Source organism: Scardinius erythrophthalmus, assembly GCF_964197995.2.
Source record: "Scardinius erythrophthalmus genome assembly, chromosome: 6".
Taxonomy (NCBI): Eukaryota; Metazoa; Chordata; class Actinopteri; order Cypriniformes; family Leuciscidae; genus Scardinius; species Scardinius erythrophthalmus.
Window position 1 is genome coordinate 49972414 of NC_138226.1, and position 14725 is coordinate 49987138.

At 40.9% G+C, this 14725-nt stretch overlaps 1 pseudogene across 1 annotated transcript in view; it reads left to right on the forward strand.

The window, feature by feature from the left end:
* Positions 1-14725, forward strand: part of LOC308692759 (NLR family CARD domain-containing protein 3-like) — a 36658-nt pseudogene that overhangs the window by 10056 nt on the left and 11877 nt on the right. The window contains exons 3-6 of the transcript XR_014032246.1: positions 2428-2544; positions 2753-3019; positions 11419-13077; positions 13193-13366. The product of XR_014032246.1 is annotated as an NLR family CARD domain-containing protein 3-like (transcript). The remainder of the gene's footprint in view (positions 1-2427; positions 2545-2752; positions 3020-11418; positions 13078-13192; positions 13367-14725) is intronic.

Here is a 14725-nt window from a genome sequence, read left to right on the forward strand (position 1 = left end):
GCTTAAACCAGCACATGTCAAGGCCCGTCTTAAGTTTGCCAATGACCATTTGGATGATCCAGAGGAGTCATGGGAGAAAGTCATGTGGTCAGATGAGACCAAAATAGAACTTTTTGGTCATAATTCCACTAAACGTGTTTGGAGGAAGAAGAATGATGAGTAGCATCCCAAGAACACCATCCCTACTGTGAAGCATGGGGGTGGTAGCATCATGCTTTGGGGGTGTTTTTCTGCACATGGGACAGGGCGACTGCACTGTATTAAGGAGAGGATGACCGGGGCCATGTATTGCAAGATTTTGGGGAACAACCTCCTTCCCTCAGTTAGAGCATTGAAGATGGGTCGAGGCTGGGTCTTCCAACATGTCAATGACCCGAAGCACACAGCCAGGATAACCAAGGAGTGGCTCTGTAAGAAGCATATCAAGGTTCTGGCGTGGCCTAGCCAGTCTCCAGACCTAAACCCAATAGAGAATCTTTGGAGGGAGCTCAAACTCCGTGTTTCTCAGCGACAGCCCAGAAACCTGACTGATCTAGAGAAGATCTGTGTGGAGGAGTGGGCCAAAATCCCTCCTGCAGTGTGTGCAAACCTGGTGAAAAACTACAGGAAACGTTTGACCTCTGTAATTGCAAACAAAGGCTACTGTACCAAATATTAACATTGATTTTCTCAGGTGTTCAAATACTTATTTGCAGCTGTATCATACAAATAAATAGTTAAAAAATCATACATTGTGATTTCTGGATTTTTTTTTAACATTATGTCTCTCACATTGGACATGCACCTACGATGACAATTTCAGACCCCTCCATGATTTCTAAGTGGGAGAACTTGCAAAATAGCAAGGTGTTCAAATACTTATTTTACTCACTGTATATATATATATATATATATATATATATATATATATATATATATATATATATATATATATATATATATACTGTGTATATATATATATACATTATATATATAATCCAAATATAAATGAAAGTCGAAAGCACATTTTTAGTACACAGTCATACCTGGAGACAAATCTGTTCAAATAGACTATATGGGCCATTCTACAGAATTGGTTCAAAGTTAGAGTTGGAAACATCTTGAAAAAATAACTTTTTTTCCACAAATTGTGTATGCTTGCATTGTATAACATCCAAGGTAAAAATTTCTAGTAATTTTAAAGTTAATTCTCATACTGTATTTTCAGAAAGTTTTGGAAAGTTTTATTTATCTTCTCCCCAAATGTGTCACTAATAAAAAACAATGATAAATAATTTAATGAGAAGGCTTATATTGACCTATTAAAATTTTGTTTACATCTACATTGTAAATATATTTTTTGCTATTTTATTAAAAAGTTTTCACATGTAAATCAACAACACTTACAATTTTAACAGTATTTCAAGTGTAATCTTTCTTTTTAAAAAGTATTGGCTACATTTTATCATACGTATTTCAAAGTTAAGGATTCATTAGTTTGAATATAGCCTACATTGGAGCAAACACTATAATAACATCTTAGTTGATGACTTTATTTTTGACAAAACATACTATACATTTATGACTAACATATGAGCAGAAATTGGCTAACAAAAGCTTATTTGATGTGGCAGTAGTCTATTTTAAAGTAAAAACTATAATCTATCCAAAACTAGTCAACAAAATGTTGTCTTTCATATTTCGTCTGTAACATATGATATATTAGGGCATATAAATGTTAATTTGCAGTTTAATACGTTGCTTATACAAAGACATTTTATTTCAACATATTTCAGTCGATTTTTACTCATCTCAGTATAGCAATAAAGTTTGGTAAAAGCTAAACTAGCAGATGTGTTCATGTAAAAACGTTTACTAATGTAAGTGCGAGTGTGAATGAACATCACAGATGCGCGCTGTTTACTACAGCTGTAGTAAACATCTGTGCCGTTCATTCATTCACACACAGACACGCGATTCATATTTAAACAGTCTTTTTGTGGTTTACAGACACTATTCCATATTCCAACTTACTATTCACAATCCTCAGCTGGAAAAAAATCCAGCAAAAAGCGCCGGTGCATTTGTCGACCCCAGAGGGTTAAAGTGCATTCCAGAAACTTGCAGTCAGTGAGTGAGTGTCACCTCATGGTACCATCACAGAGAGACACGGCACTTTTCCAGAACCTCCCTTATTCTGTATGTGTTTACTATTTGTCCCATTCATTTCATTAGTGAACAATCGTATAACAGCACTTCTCATGTAACTGAATCTCTTTGTTGTATTCCTTTTTTGTAAATCGCTTTGGATAAAAGCATCTTCTAAATGAATAAATGTAAATCAAAGGTGCATTCAAGCTATAGACATGGGCCATGAGTTGAGACAGGATATTGACAAACAGAAGAAAAGTTTAAAATGCTTTTTTGTTTGTCTTTTGTCATTATCAGCAGGAGGCAGAGACAGATAGCAGAGTCTCCAGAACCCAGCAGTGTGTCTGTAAAGAGTAGCAAATCCATAAGGCAACCACCTGAATTCAGTGATGGATTAGAGTCCTCTGACTCTACGTTAGTATATTCCTTCACTTGCTAATATACTGTAGTGCATCACAGATAAATAATGATTTAAGAAATTCAGTAAACAAACACAGCATATGCACTGCACAGGGGTAGCGAAGTCATACCTGGTAATCAATACATTTCTGATGGTCTCCAAGGGTCATTGCAATGGCTGTAATTGTCTTGTTGTTGCACTTCTCTTTTTTAATTTAAGCAGGGGAGAGATAGATGAGCGGAACAGATCTGTGCCGTCATCTACATCCCACTATCAGTCTCATATCAGTCAGGACAAATCTGAAGCAGTCCTACAGACACACACACTGGAGACTGGAGACCTGCAGAGAGTCAAAGACCAGCACAAAACCAGCATGAAGAACAAGTACGAGAGATTATTTGAGGGAATGAAACTACAGGGGAATCAAACCCTCCTGAACAGGATCTACACACAGCTCTACATCATAGAGGGTGTAACGTACGACTCGGGGTAAATTTGAATTAGCTCAAGAACCTAGGGAATTTTGGAAATATTAATAACTATGACTCATGGTCATAATTCATAAGTCGCATGTACATTTATTTTATCAATTATCGAGATTATCTTGTTCTGTGACTGGTCTGACCGACATTTAATTCGTCCAGCGAAATAAATGTAAAATCATTACAGTCAAGAAGAGATATTCACAAACTTCAAGAGTTTCATGTCCTGGCCACGGACATCAACTTCCTGAGTTTATTAATTAAAACTACTCAAGTAGTCTATATTTCGAGCTTGTAGCTTAAGATCTTTTGTTTCATTGACTTTAGAATGGTGGATTTTCAAACACAGAGGCAGTGAAAAGTATCTATGAATTTTAATAAATGCAAAACTATGATTATATGAGCTACAAATAGAAACGTACGTAAACATGCAAACAATAAACAAACAACATATAACCAAACAATAACATAAGTGATCAGAATGAACTGAAAGAAAGAAAAAAAAGGGGGAAAAGAGAAGAGGAAGAAGGGTAACTTAATTCGCAGACCTAAGAGAGAGAGAGACCAGGAAATCAACTTTTAGGTTGATAGATAGTACTTGCGAGCTGTTGTACTCTTTCAGTGCGATGCTGGAAAAGGGGACGCGCGCGTGCGCGTGTCCGGCTGGTTTGCGTCTGGCTTCGTCTTCTGGGTCGTTTCGCAAGACGATGTAAAGGCTTACTTGAATTTAAGTTACCGAGAAAATTAGATCATTTCCCTTTTTGAGGGGAAAGGCACGGATGAGCTTAGTTGCAAAGGTAAGGCAGCTACTCGAACATGTGTTGGTCCGAGGAGAAGACTAAGGCCTTCTTCAGATGATCCTTGGAGAAGCGCTGCCGGGGAGGAGAGGAGAGGTCAGCGGGATCGAAGAGAGAAGAGAGAGAAGAGTGGGGGTCTCTTCCTTTTAACAGACAATCTGTTTACGCCTTGTTTTGTGACAGAGCGAATCAAACTTCTAATCTGTAGCGGGAAGACGTCTTCTTTGTGTGAAGAAAAACACGCCCCCTCTTACCATATGTCTTATGAGGGAAAGGTTTCATACTTCCTCTTAAGATTGTACATACAGAATAATACGTTTTACTGTAATCTAATACATATATATATTTCCGTGAGATCACTACGATTAGAATGATACCAGACATGGTGTACGGACATGGGAATACAGATATGCATTTCTAATGTAGGATTCTGAGCATTTTAAGAGTCAATGGATTTCTATGATAGAACATAGAAAATCTCAATCTGCCATGGAAATTATACACACATAAAAATACATATGAAAAACATGGTTCTTGGATCGCCTGTGTGGAAGTGTATGGAATGTGGGCTTGCAGGAAAAGGATGAGCTGCAGCTTTGGAACCATAAAGGTTTATGACCAGGTTGAGGTCGTATTACAAGACACTATTGAGTGATTTTCTTTCAATGAACCTTCAGAAGTAAAGATTTTACTCTAGCAAGTCGCACCTCTATTATAAATTTGTAATGAATGGTAAAATGACATTTTACTATGTGGAAGTCCATATATGGAAATGTGCTTCAGTTGCATCTCGTGGTGGGTTTCTGGTTGAAAGTCCACGAGTGTGTGTGTGTGTGTGTGTGTGTGTGTGTCTTCTGGAATGTCCTGAGGCTGTAAAATCACAGGAAGTCAATACTGAACTAGGGGGGTTTTACAAAGGGGGTCTTAAAAACAGGGTCCTCTTTATGGCTCAAATGTCCCTCTGGGGAAATTATTAACCAGACGATGTGTTTTGACGTCACATGATTCCTTAATTTGAAAAGCAGATGCCATTGTTGCTACATAATCCCCCCTGTTGTTAGACGAAATCCGGGATGGACTTCGTCGAACAACAAGTAGGCACAATGGATGGCAGGTGGCTCATGACGATCAAATAGCAGGTGGTTGCTAGGCTGATGATTCAGCTCAAGTGAGGTTGAGGTGGTCGATGTCGTGGGACCCCCCCCCCTTTTCAGGGTTCGTAGGAAACCGCCAGACACGGCTTTGTGAGCTGGGCTGTGGATGCTCACGTCTCGTTGAGTCTGGTGCAGAATGAAAGCCAAGACGAGTGTCGGGGCGTGGTCGGTGACCGTGGAGATGCCCATCACAGTGTTAGACTTCCTGAGTGTGAGTCTTGCCTTGGTGATCAGGAGTCGGGGGTGTTCTCTCTTAATGCGATGCCGGATGCCGGACCTGGTGATGTCCGATTGTGGCTGCTTTCTCGCGGACCACCACAGCATCCTGTTGGAGGAAAAAGAGAGAGAGAGAGAGAGAAAGGGAGGAAAAATTTCAGCGATGGATGTTCTTGGTTGACTAGGGCATCTTGTTGCTTCGCTGAGGTTGGTATGCCACGTGCTTCGATGTGCCATGAGTGGCGTTGGAGCATCATTGTTGGCATAGGAAAGGTCTGTTCATCAGAGGCCCGCATGACCTTCTTTGTACACAGCGGAGGTAGTGTAAGCGGCTCTGAGGCGTGCAGTGTAGTTGGTAAAGTTTGTTCGTGCTGTGTAGTCACTGCAATCGTGATGGTGGTAGGTATGTGGCGCAGACATTGGTCTGGTTGCACAGCTGCAGGTCAGAGATGACCCTGAAGCAGCAGGTGTCAGTGTTCGTTTTCTGTGTCGGTGTCAGACGTGGCTGCACTGTCTTCATCTGTTGTGTAAGAAGACTCGGGCTCATCAGGGTTCTGGAGAGAGTGGCTATAGGTTTGACGGTCAGGGCTTGGAGTTCTGGACGGCGGGTGATGCTGGTTCCAGAATCTTTCTGAGCGCTCGGTCCGACGCTTTGGATGAGCACCGTCACAGTCGTGCTGCCACCTGCTGTCTGGCTCTGAGCAGTGCTCAGAGACGGAGTAAATTGTGTGTGTTTCGACAGTCTTTTCATCCATAGCCCTTTGCTTGGTGTAAGCCTTGTGGGCTAAGTCTCTGAGTTTTCGAGTAGACATGGTTCGTGGGCAGACGAGCACACCGAGATGTTTACTCACGCTGCTATGTAGATTTCGCAGGAATAACGTTCTAAAGTTCACATCTTCTTCCATACCTGGGGTGTCGGTTGCTCCGAAAAACGTTTGTCGGAGTCGGCCATAATAGGAGTTTGGGTGTTCAAGTCGGGCCTGTTTCACGTCGAGGGCCGTGATAAACCCTTGGTCAGATTCTGGGTCAGAGAATTCATGGATCAAAGCTTGTCGCAGTTGCTTGTAATCTGCTTTGACAGGGTTTGGTTGGCGATCCAGGAACTTACGCACATCTCTATTTGCAGTTATTCGTAGCAGATACAGTGCGTCCCAAGCGGTCACGTTGGCGACAGTTTGCAAGTGAAAATCAATGTCTTGTAAGTAAGCAAAAATGTCATGGTTTCCTTCAGGAGCTGGGTTGAACGTAGGAATGTTGCGGGCTAGCTTGTCAAGGTTTTTTGGAGGAGAGCTGTTGCTGGGGGCCCAATCCGTCTGGAGAGGATTCTGACCCTTTACAGCTCCACCCCCTTCAGCTTTTGGTGTTTGGCTGACCGGGAGAAACTCTGTGATGTGTGTTTCTCCGTTCCAGACCCTCTGCAATCTGTAAGCATGTTTTAGTTCTGCATGAACAGTGTCAAGTTCATCTTGGAGCTCGTGTCTCTGCTGAGTGAGCTGATGGATTTTAGTCTCTGCTCTCTCAAGGAGAGCTTCAGCCTGTTGGAGCCTTTCGTTGAGTTCTTTTCTGGTTTTTCTCTCCAACTGTTCTCTTTGGTCTGTGTCGAGGTGCAGATCTTGCAGGGCATTTCGAAGTCTTTCTACTTCTTTCTGGAGCTTTGGATCTGTGGCGTCCTCTTCCTCGGTCGGGAAGAGTAGCTGGTCTAGACGGCTCTGTGTGTGTGCTCGGTCCTCCAGGGCCTCTGTGGCCTGGAGCTGTAGTGCGGCTGTCTTTTGTTGCAGGTCGGCGTTGCTCCTTTCGCTGTCCCGGGCTCTGGCGACGAGTTTGAGTGCGAGGTTTCCGAAGATTTTGGACAGCTGCTCGTGGCTGTATGTCTGGGCTGGATCATGGGACTCGAACTGGCTCAGGTCTGTGTCCCGTTGCTCTTGGCTCGAGCGATGTGGGTCCTGGGGCAGCACGGTCTTTGTTATGTCCCTCAGCCATGCCTCAAGGTCGTCCCAGCGGACTGCAGGACAGGGTGAGCTCGACATCTCGGCTTACTGTTGGCGAGAGAAGCACAGCACACACAAAAAGAGACAAAATGCAAGTTTGTTTTAGGGTCAAATGAGCTATACTCATACGGCCTAGGCCGTTTATGAGAATTTCGGGCTAACTGATGCCGACAGTTAGCGGAGCCAATTTCGTGGGTATGGCTAAACCCACAATAGAGATTTTGACAGGCGGTAGCCTGGGAGTCGTCTAAAGACGCCCGCTTGGATTGTTTACTCTATTATTCAGCTTTCCTGGGGTCTCTCTTAGGTTCTGTATGTAATGAAATGAGAGAAACAAATCACAACAGAATAGAGAAAGACAAAGTTAGAGGTAGGGAAGAAAAGGGGAAACACAACACAAGGAAGTGAATTGATCTGCAATGAAACGTCACACACACTAACACAGGGAGTGTTATAAAATAAAAATAAAAACAAAATAAAAAGAGGCCTAAGCCTATAAACACTGACTGAGTTCTGCCAATAGATACACAATAAGGGATTAAGATGTTAGACTTAATGTAAATTAAGGCTTTCTGGTGTCATCAAATTGAGTAAATATGTATGCAGGAGTCCGAGGCAAAGGCTTTACTAAAATAGTGATACAACAAAAGGGAAATTATGATAACTGATGGTGATTTATCAGAATAACCTACCCCCCCCCCCCCCCTTTTGGAGAAAAGAGGGAAGAGAAAAGAGAAAAAAAAGAAAAAAAAATTATCAATGAAATAAAATGTGAATAACAACACAGGCTTGAGACGCAGGCAGAGGGATAGGCCCCGGCAGTGGGTTTGTGCCACTAGGGTGAGGGCCGTATGTCTTCTCAGTGGTCTTCCCTGGCTGATTAGACACAATTTTGAATTAAAATTCAAACTAGTTTGAATTGAAATTCAACTAAGCATGCAAGGGGAGGTTCAAAATAATAAAAATAAGGAAGGAAAGAAAATTAGAATGATGACAGTGACGTATCAATACTAAAATTAATTAAACTGAAATTCAGAATGACTTCCATAATCCTTACAATAACACTGAAGTTATTAGTATTGATTATAAAAATAATCAAACGAAAAGGGTAGCAATGAGACACTTCAATTGCAGACTGGGTTAAACAGATATTGATAAGTCGACCCAAGATGGCCACACGGTGGCGTGCTTCTTCCTAGGTGGACCTATCAATGAACTGAGTGAAACAAATCTAAGTTTTTAATTCGAAAAGTTTTCTTTTTTTCGAACTTAACTTAAAGTGTGACAGTCGAAAACAGAAAAAGGAATTGTCTAACTCCAAATAATATCAGCATAAGCTAAGCTTGAATGCAGTTAAGTATTTGAGAGAGAAACTGAATGCAGAGAGGAAAAGAACTTGAAAGCAGGTGTTATCTTAGGACGCCACAAGAGGGCGTAATTGCGCTCGCGCAGGCTGACGTCAGTGGGAGGCGACGCTCACGTAGGATGACGTCGGTGGGGCGCGCGTGATTTGAGCACTGCCGCACCTCTAGAGGCTGCCCTCTAGTGTCGGTGACGTGATTCAGCAATTTAGACAGCAGATTTGTCTGTGGAAGTCACGAGTATTTCGCGCTCTGTTGCATGCGGAAAATGCGAGTTTCATCACATGTGACTAATAGGAATTACACATTTATATTACACATTTACATTACACATTGAGACGGTTTTAGCATAAGAACAGGGACTATCATATTTTCTTAATTCATAAAACTGGTCTTCAATTACACATTATCTCTGAAACGGTCTACAATAAAACAGGTATTAAAACTTCTTGTTTTAATCACTAGAAACTTAAGCTGTGAGCACAACAGGCATCAAAACAGCTGTGAGCACATCTGCTCATCTCCCATAAGCATTAAATCAAAATAGCACTTTTATGATTTTTGCGTAGGTTTACGAAATTGGATCGCGAGGCCAATTTCTGACCAGGAGTTTACCGTTAACGTATTATCATAAGGCCTATTACGACTGAAACTGAGGCATTGCCCAGGTCAGATTTACGCCTTCGTCCTAAAGAGATCCTTCGTCTTCATTTAGTCGGTTTAAATCATATTACATGTACTAACTGTAAAGAGTTTTGCTTCGTCTTTACAGAGACACAATGTAATGTCATGAACTGCAGTTTTAGCACTCAACAGTGATTAAAAATGCTTAGACATTTTTGAAACTGTTAATGTGAAGAGCTGAGCTGGCTTTGTGCCTAACCTAACGTCAGCTGAGTGAGTTCGCCTTAGCGACTTACCTCACAATTCAAAACGCGCGTGTAACGTTACAATTATTAATACCAATAATACACATTCACTGAAACTGAATTTGTTCCACCAAATAAAGTTTGAAACTGCCAAGCGTTCTCCACCAAACATGTAACGTACGACTCGGGGTAAATTTGAATTAGCTCAAGAACCTAGGGAATTTTGGAAATATTAATAACTATGACTCATGGTCATAATTCATAAGTCGCATGTACATTTATTTTATCAATTATCGAGATTATCTTGTTCTGTGACTGGTCTGACCGACATTTAATTCGTCCAGCGAAATAAATGTAAAATCATTACAGTCAAGAAGAGATATTCACAAACTTCAAGAGTTTCATGTCCTGGCCACGGACATCAACTTCCTGAGTTTATTAATTAAAACTACTCAAGTAGTCTATATTTCGAGCTTGTAGCTTAAGATCTTTTGTTTCATTGACTTTAGAATGGTGGATTTTCAAACACAGAGGCAGTGAAAAGTATCTATGAATTTTAATAAATGCAAAACTATGATTATATGAGCTACAAATAGAAACGTACGTAAACATGCAAACAATAAACAAACAACATATAACCAAACAATAACATAAGTGATCAGAATGAACTGAAAGAAAGAAAAAAAAGGGGGAAAAGAGAAGAGGAAGAAGGGTAACTTAATTCGCAGACCTAAGAGAGAGAGAGACCAGGAAATCAACTTTTAGGTTGATAGATAGTACTTGCGAGCTGTTGTACTCTTTCAGTGCGATGCTGGAAAAGGGGACGCGCGCGTGCGCGTGTCCGGCTGGTTTGCGTCTGGCTTCGTCTTCTGGGTCGTTTCGCAAGACGATGTAAAGGCTTACTTGAATTTAAGTTACCGAGAAAATTAGATCATTTCCCTTTTTGAGGGGAAAGGCACGGATGAGCTTAGTTGCAAAGGTAAGGCAGCTACTCGAACATGTGTTGGTCCGAGGAGAAGACTAAGGCCTTCTTCAGATGATCCTTGGAGAAGCGCTGCCGGGGAGGAGAGGAGAGGTCAGCGGGATCGAAGAGAGAAGAGAGAGAAGAGTGGGGGTCTCTTCCTTTTAACAGACAATCTGTTTACGCCTTGTTTTGTGACAGAGCGAATCAAACTTCTAATCTGTAGCGGGAAGACGTCTTCTTTGTGTGAAGAAAAACACGCCCCCTCTTACCATATGACCTAATTTATGAGGGAAAGGTTTCATACTTCCTCTTAAGGTTGTACATACAGAATAATACGTTTTACTGTAATCTAATACATATATATATTTCCGTGAGATCACTACGATTAGAATGATACCAGACATGGTGTACGGACATGGGAATACAGATATGCATTTCTAATGTAGGATTCTGAGCATTTTAAGAGTCAATGGATTTCTATGATAGAACATAGAAAATCTCAATCTGCCATGGAAATTATACACACATAAAAATACATATGAAAAACATGGTTCTTGGATCGCCTGTGTGGAAGTGTATGGAATGTGGGCTTGCAGGAAAAGGATGAGCTGCAGCTTTGGAACCATAAAGGTTTATGACCAGGTTGAGGTCGTATTACAAGACACTATTGAGTGATTTTCTTTCAATGAACCTTCAGAAGTAAAGATTTTACTCTAGCAAGTCGCACCTCTATTATAAATTTGTAATGAATGGTAAAATGACATTTTACTATGTGGAAGTCCATATATGGAAATGTGCTTCAGTTGCATCTCGTGGTGGGTTTCTGGTTGAAAGTCCACGAGTGTGTGTGTGTGTGTGTGTGTGTGTGTGTGTGTGTGTGTGTCTTCTGGAATGTCCTGAGGCTGTAAAATCACAGGAAGTCAATACTGAACTAGGGGGGTTTTACAAAGGGGGTCTTAAAAACAGGGTCCTCTTTATGGCTCAAATGTCCCTCTGGGGAAATTATTAACCAGACGATGTGTTTTGACGTCACATGATTCCTTAATTTGAAAAGCAGATGCCATTGTTGCTACAAGGGAGAGAGAGAAGGAGTGAATGAAGAACATGAGGTTTTACAGATGGAGACAACAGTCAGAACACAACACTCACAAGACACTCCAATCTACTGCAATGACATCTTTAAAGCCTCACCTGAACCAGTACGTGAGAAAGAGCCAATCAAGACTGTTCTTACTAAAGGCATCGCTGGAATCGGGAAAACCGTCTCTGTGCAGAAGTTCATTCTGGACTGGGCCGAGGGAAAAGACAATCAGGATGTAGATTTCATGTTTGTGCTTCCATTACGAGAGCTGAACTTGATCCGAGATCATCAGTACAGTCTTCACAGACTTCTGCTGGACTTTCATCCTGAACTTCAAGATCTGGACTCAAAAAAGATTTATAAGGAGTGTAAAGTTGTGTTCATCTTTGATGGTCTGGATGAAAGCAGAATCCCACTGATGTTTTCAGATGCTCAGAAAGTCTCTGATGTGACTGAGACTTCATCAGTGGGTGTGTTGATGTCAAACCTCATGAAAGGAGATCTGCTTCCCTCGTCTCTCATCTGGATCACCTCCAGACCAGCAGCAGCCAATCAGATCCCCTCCAAATACATCAACCGTCTGACAGAGATTCAGGGATTCAATGAGCATCAGAAGGAGGAATATTTCAGGAAGAGAATCAGTGATGAGCATCAAGCCAGCAGAATCATCTCACACATCAGAAGAGCAAGAAGCCTCCACATCATGTGCCACATACCCGTCTTCTGCTGGATCTCCTCCACTGTGCTTCAGAAGCTCCTGGAAGAAGATCTGAGTGCAGAAATCCCTCAAACTCTGACTGAAATGCACATCCACTTCCTGCTGATTCAGATCAACATGAGGAATCAGAAGTATGAAGAGAGACATCCAGAGAAACTTCTGCAGTCCAACAGAGAAGTGATTGTGAAACTTGCTGAAGTGGCTTTCCATCAGCTGATGAAGGGCAATGTGATGTTCTATGAGGAGGACCTGAGAGAGAGTGGAGTAGACGTCACTGACGCCTCAGTGAATTCTGGGATTTGCACTGAGATCTTTAAGGAGGAATCTGTTATTCATCAGAGGAAAGTCTACAGCTTCATTCATCTGAGCATTCAAGAGTTTCTCGCTGGTTTCTATGTGTTTTATCATTATGTAATCAAAAATGTTGACACATTGCAGTTCTGTGATGTGATGCATAATCTGCATAGAGATGCAGTAAATAAAGCCCTTGAGAGTGAGAATGGACACCTGGATCTGTTCTTGCGGTTCCTGCTGGGCGTCTCACTAGAGTCCAATCAGAGACTCTTACAGGATCTACTGACTCACACAGAGAACAGCTCAGAGAGCATCAGGAGAACCACACAGTACATTAAAGAGAAGATCAATGATGGACATGGACTCTCCACTGAAAGATCCATAAATCTGTTCCACTGTCTGCTGGAAGTGAAAGATCAGACTCTGTCCAGAGAGATTCAGGAGTTTGTGAAATCAGACAAACACTCAGAGAAGAAACTCTCTCCTGCTCAATGCTAAACAATCGCCTACATGCTTCAAATCTCAGAGGAGGTGCTGGATGAGCTGAACCTCAAGAAATACAACACATCAGATGAGGGTAGAAGAAGACTGATACCAGCTGTGATCAACTGCAGAAAAGCACTGTGAGTGTTTAATCATGTCTTAATAAATTAATTTAAATGTCTTTTACAAGAATGTAGCTGATATTATTGAAATAGTTGAAGAATGAGGTTAAGGATGTGTTTTTCTCTCCTTCAGCCTTGTTAGTTGTAATTTTACTACTCAGTGTTGTAAGAGTTTGTCATCAGCTCTACAATCCTCAAACTGTGTCCTGAGAGAGCTGGATCTGAGTAACAATGACCTGCAAGATTCAGGAGTGAAGCTGCTCTCGGATGAATTGAAGAGTCCAAACTGTCAGCTGGAGATACTGAGGTGTGCAAAATTGTATCTTTTGATATCTTAGTTGATATCTTAGTACATTGAATAATATAGGTGGAATATTTAGCACTAATAGGGATTCATTTTTAGGGATTCAAGCATAGAAATTAAATTAAGTTTAGCACTCTGATAAAGTAAATTTCAGCAGTTCCAATTAAGGTTCTGTTAAGTTTTGTTAAGTTAACCCTCTGGAGTCTGAGGTGTTTTTGGGGCCCTTGAGATGTTTTGACATGACCTGACATTTGTGCTTATTTCAGCTACTTACAACATACTATTGGCCAACATGTAATTTTGTTGTATTCGGCACAAACTCTGCTACAATAATATGTGAGCAAAATGGATGTACATGTTTGTATTTTATAGAAAAAAAATATTATGCGTGGTTAGTATGTTTTGGGAAAAACATTGTCACTGCAATAAGGCCATTTAACACATACTGAATAGTTTTCCATAAGACTTTGGAATTACTATTCTTGTAGGCTAGAATTTTTTCTACAAAATGAGGTGAAAATCATTCTGACCACTCTTTCACAAACAACAATATAACGATTTTAATTTTGCATGTCAGTTTTTGTGTCAGCACTGCTGTATGCGTGGGCCATGAATATTAATGTGATTCACACCAGGGGTGTGACTAAAGACACTCCCCCCATGGCTAATGGGCCATCAAGGTGCTGTGAGGCAGCCTGAACAAAGAATGATGACCTAAGAATGATTCACTGATGAATAAAAAGTTAAAAAGAACAGCATTAATTCAAAATAGAAATCTTTTCTAACAATGGAAAGACTTAAAGTTATTACTATCACTTAATACATCCTTTCCAAAAAAGAAAGAAAAAAAGACCAAACTTTTGTTTTTTTATAAAAAAATATTTTTATTCAAAGAATCCTGAAAAAACTATTACAGGTTATAAAAAATATATATTAAGCAGCACAACGGTTTCCAACACTGATTTAAAACTCATTGCCGTTTTCTGTGACACACCACAGAGCTCTGTTATAAGTTGCTCCATAAACTCTTTATGGGACAAGTTACCATGTAGCTCTTTGTGCACAATGAAAGAGTTGGTGGAAGCAATGTCCAAGAAGTGTAGAAAAATCTTACTGTACCACTTCATGGTTATGTGCTGTGCTGTGTAGTACTGTATCAGCTGATCAGACAGGTCAACACCCCCCATGTGTTTGTTGTAGGCAGTCACAGGTGCAGGACATGGAAATGTCTTTGTCCTCCATGTATCTTGTGTTTTCACCCTCATCTGCGCAGTGTCTCCTGTATAAGCAGAATGGATGTTTTTTTTGTCATTTCACACAAGAATAGGTAGGCTACTTTTATATTATGACGATGTAAACACA